At 38.2% G+C, this 5,179-nt stretch overlaps 1 pseudogene; it reads left to right on the top strand.

The window, feature by feature from the left end:
* The first annotated feature begins 924 nt into the window (after nt 1-924).
* Nucleotides 925-4,906, top strand: LOC141051649 (4-galactosyl-N-acetylglucosaminide 3-alpha-L-fucosyltransferase FUT5-like; annotated as a pseudogene).
* The last annotated feature ends 273 nt before the right edge of the window (nt 4,907-5,179 follow it).

Raw genomic sequence — 5,179 nt, 5'->3', positions numbered from 1 at the left:
AAGACACAATGACCTGCAGGTGGCACCTCAACCGGTAAACATTTTTTGGCCTCTACTTATCAAAACAATTTATTGTATTACCAAGCTACATATATAAATACCTGTCTGTGTTCATCAGCACATGAAATACATTTACATTTGACCAGCTTGCTTTTTCTGAAATTGCCTGCGCCCCCAACGACCAATGTGCAAAAATTTTGCACAGGCCAAGCTAGTTTCTTTTTAATTAATAAAAGAGATTAAAAAATGTTTTACAGCTGCTTATTTTGGGACCCATAGTTTTTTTTATTCTTCTTGTCATTGGACTCATTTTTCTGTAAGGCAAGCTGAAGTTTTTATTGCTAATAGTTTATGACATTTAAACGTTTTGACTACTTCTTATTCTACGTTTGTAGGGAGGCAATGTCACAAAAAATAGCAATTCTGACATTTTTAACTTCTTTTTACCATAATATCTTGTTACACAAGTCAGCTAAGTTTTATCTAATCTGTACGGCCAGCTTTTGAAGCAAATGTTTTCATCTGACTTACTTAAAATTGTCTTTTTCTATGGGAAGGGGGAGAGGGACTTTCATTGCTCTATGTATTTTTATTTGCCCTGCTCATTGCACATTTTGAATCTGTTACCTCTTTATATTTGTTAAGAGACATGCAGATGTCTAAAAATGTTAAGTTTGTGCCTTTCTTCAGTAAGTGTTCTTTCAGATATGTGAATGAGTTTCTGTTCATTTTTTACAGGTTAAATACATTTGTGAACCTTTACAACCATCGCAACTTTATAATCATTATCTCTGTTTTTTTCATATTGATCTTATTTTCTTGGAACTGGGGAATAATGAAACAATTGATTGACTTCGATTGTAAGGAAAGAGAGATCCTTCAGAAAACCACAAATCAGTCCCTGAAAACTTCCATAAGTCCTTCATGTGGGTGTTTCCTTTTGCACAACCCTTTCCATTAGACACTTGTGAGAGTGTCTACGGTATCTCTGGATGCAAACTAACGGCTGACCGGAGCTTGTATAGATGTGCCGATGCCGTTGTTATCCACCATGCAGACATTATGTATGATAGGGCATCGTTACCGTAGAAACACGGCCTCATCAACGTTGGGTATGGTTCAACATGGAACCACCAGTAGTTATTAAAAATCTTCATTTCTTGGATAATCTATTTAATATGACTATGACATTCTGCCAAGATTCTGATGTCTACAGACCTTATGGTCAAATTGAAGCTTTGAAGAAACCTTGGAGCTTCTCAATACCTGCCAAGACTAAATTCGTTGCTTGGATGGTTAGCAAATTGTACCCAGGAGCTGCAAGTAAAATATATTACAAAAAACTTAAGAAATACCTTCCGATTGATGTCTATGTAACATAGTTTTGAAGGCTGACGGAAGACCTTATGTCCATCTAGTTCAGCCTATTTTTAGTGCAGCTGTTCTGCATTGTTGATCCTGGGGAAGGCAAAAAACCCACAGAGTAGAAGCCAATTTTCTCCATAGGGAAAAAAATTCCTTCCCCTAAGCTGGGTCAACCATCTACCTATAATATTCTGTTATTTGTAACCTTCTATACTGTTACTCACAAGAAAAGCATCCATTCCTTTCTTAAATTCATTCAGTGAGTTGGCCATCACCACTTCCTCAGGAAGAGAATTCCAGAGCCTCACTGCTCTTACCGTGAAGAACCCTCTTCTATGCTGGTGCAGAAATTGTCTTTCCTCCAAACGAAGAGAATGCCCCCTTGTTATTAACACAGTCCTTGGTACAAACAGTTCATTGGAGAGATCTCTGTATTGCCCTCTGATATACTTGTACATATATATTAGGTCTCCCCTAAGTCTTCTCTTTTCTAGAGTAAATAGACCTAATTTTGATAACCTTTCTGGGTATTGTAGTGAACCAACTCCATTTATCATTTTAGTAGCCCGCCTTTGAACCCTTTCAAGTTCAGTAATGTCTTTCTTGAGCAGCGGCGTCCAAAATTGCACACAATACTCCAAGTGTGGTCTGACGAGTGATTTGTACAGAGGGAGAATTATGTTTTCATCTCGTATCCCCAGACCTCTTCTAATGCATCCCATGACCCTATTTACTTTGGTGGCAGCTGCCTGACACTGGGCACTCCAATTTAGCTTCTTATTGACTAAGATGCCTAAGTCTTTTTCCATGTCTGATTTCCCCAGCAGTTTCCCATTTAGTAAGTAGTTGTAGCATCTGTTTCTCCTTCCCATGTGCATAACCTTACACTTATCTATGTTAAACCTCATTTGCCATTTTTCAGCCCAATTCTCCAATTTACTCAACTCTGTCTGTAATTGCAAACTGTCCTCCTTTGTGTTAACTACCATACAGTTTTGTATCTTCTGCAAATACTGATATTTTACTGTGTAAGCCATCCACTAGATCATTAATAAATATATTAAATAGTAGGGGGCCCAATACAGAACCCTGTGGTACCCCACTAGTAACCCTGGCCCAATCTGAGTATGCACCATTAATAACCACTCTTTGTTTTCTATCACTAAGCCAGCTACCTACCCATCTACACACATTTTCCCCTAGCCCAAGCTTTCTCATCTTACTTACCAATCTTTTATGTGGGACAGTGTCAAATGCTTTAGAGAAGTCGAGATAAATGACATCTAATGATTCTCCTTGGTCCATTTGAGAGCTTACATCCTCATAGAAGCTGATCAGGTTAGTTTGACAGGAGCGATCCTTCATAAATCCATGTTGATATGGAGTTAAACATTTATTAACATTGAGATATTCTATAATGGTATCCCTTAGAAACCCTTCAAAAATTTTACCCACAGCAGATGTTAAGCTTACCGGCCTATAGTTTCCAGGTTCCCTTTTAAACCCCTTTTTGAATATTGGTACCACATTTGCTTGCTGCCAATCAAAAGGAACAGACCCTGTTTCTATAGAGTCTTTAAATATAAGGAATAGAGGCCTGTCTATCACATTACTTAACTCCCTTAATACCCGAGGGTGAATGCCATCAGGGCCTGGTGATTTGTCAGTTTTAATCTTACTAAGGCGGTTCTGCACTTCTTCCTGGGTTAGGTAGGTAATACTTAATGGGGAGTTTACATTATCACTCTGCATTTCCCCTGGCAAATGCTTTTCCTGTGTGAACCCTGTTGAGAAAAAAGTATTTAAAACATTTGCTTTTCCCACATCGCTCTCTATGATTTCACCCTCATTGTTCTTTAAAGGGCCGACACCATCAATTTTAATCATTTTACTGTTTATATAATTAAAGAATAGTTTGGGGTTTGTTTTACTTTCCTTAGCAATTAGTCTCTCAGTTTCCACTTTTGCTAAATGTATTTGTTTTTTACACATTTTATTTTTTTCTCTATAACTTTTTAACGCTTCTTCATTGCCTTCTTGTTTTAGCTTCTTAAATGTCTTGTTCTTGTTATTTATTGCCCTTTTTACATCCTTATTTAGCCACATTGTGTTCTCCTGTTCCTAGCCCTTTTATCTCTGTACGGTATGGCTAGCTCGCAGTGGGTGTGTAAAACTGCTTTAAATATTTCCCATTTATGTTCTGTGCTCCTATTTTTGAGGACATTGTCCCAATCAATTCGGCGAAGGTCCTCTCTAAGCTGATCAAACTTTGCTTTCATGAAATTCAGCGTTTTTGTAACCCCCTTCCAGGGCACCTTACTGAAGGACAAGTGGAATTGTATTATATTGTGGTCACTGTTCCCTAGGTGCCCATCGACTCGTACTTCTGTTATTCTATCTGGCCTGTTTCTTAAAATTAAGTCCAGAAGGGCTGTCCCTCTAGTTGGGCCCTGCACAAGTTGTGACAGATAATTATCCTTGGTTACTGACATAAATTGGTTTCCTTTCTGAGATACGCAGGTTTCAGTTTCCCAGTCTATGTTGGGGTAGTTGAAGTCTCCCATAATAATCACCTCATTGTGATTTGCTGCTTTGTCTATTTGTTTCAATAATACATTCTCAGTGGTTTCTGTTATATTTGGTGGCTTATAACAAACCCCTATGAGGATTTTATTACTTTTCCCTCCTTGTATCTCCACCCATAGAGACACCACCTCTTCATTTCCCTCTTGTATATCTTCTCTTAGTGTGGGCTTTAAAGTGGACTTAATATATAGACAGACTCCACCCCCTTTCCTTTTTTTACGATCCCTCCTAAACAAATCATATCCTTGCAAGTTAGCCGCCCAGTCATAGCTGTCGTCTAACCATGTCTCAGTTATTCCTACTATGTCGTATTTTTCCTCATACATTACCAACTCCAGATCTTCAATCTTATTGGTCAGGCTTCTTGCGTTGGTCAGCATGCAGGAAAGAAGTTTTGCTTCATTTTTCTTAGCTTCCTTCTGAGTACCCTGTGTTGGGTCCTCTGTACCACATCTAGTATCCTTGATTAGTTTGTCCTTCTGCTGCATGTTCTTGTCTGCTGATTTTCCTCCCAGTAAGAAACATTTGAAACTTCATTGAGATGACTTTTATAGAACTATTTCCAAGTACAAATTTTACTTAGCATTCGAAAACACAAATCTATAAGGACTATATTACTGAAAAACTGTGGTCAAACGCCTTCGATTCATGAGCTGTACCTGTTGTGTTGGGGCCATCTCGGGAAAACTATGAGCGTTTCCTTCCCGGAGATGCCTTCATTCATGTAGATGATTTCTCAAGCCCAAAGGATCTAGCTTCCTATCTTTTCGAGCTAGATAAGGATGAAAGCAGATATAAAAAATATTTTAACTGGAGATCTCACTATAGTGTGAGAAGAGAAGGCTCCTGGGTACCAAGTTATCCCGAGCATAGAAAGGTGGTTTTTGGAAGAATTTTGAGCATGAAATCTAACTCTCTAAGAAGTTACCAAACATCCGTGTCACCATTTTTCTAAATAAAATTTGTAAAAACAATATGAATTGACAATAAAATGAATGGTATAATGACTATAAAACAATTTGGAAAAGGTAATGAGATCTCAAGGAGACTGTCCTAAGTGAAGTCCCAACTGTGATCTGTGCTCAGGGATGCGTTACATGACACAAAATGAACTCAGCGGGTATTCACTGATTTTAGTTCATTGCCACAGATATTAAGGGATTTTCTGGTACCAGACAACCTGTTCGCCCATGACTTGTATTAACAGTTTCTTATGTTTATACCAATC

Source organism: Dendrobates tinctorius, unplaced genomic scaffold (assembly GCF_039654945.1).
Source record: "Dendrobates tinctorius isolate UK_male_01 unplaced genomic scaffold, ASM3965494v1 ptg000158l, whole genome shotgun sequence".
NCBI classification, from domain to species: domain Eukaryota; kingdom Metazoa; phylum Chordata; class Amphibia; order Anura; family Dendrobatidae; genus Dendrobates; species Dendrobates tinctorius.
The sequence above is the reverse complement of the archived record's forward strand: the minus strand, read 5'-3'. Positions and strand labels throughout refer to the sequence as shown.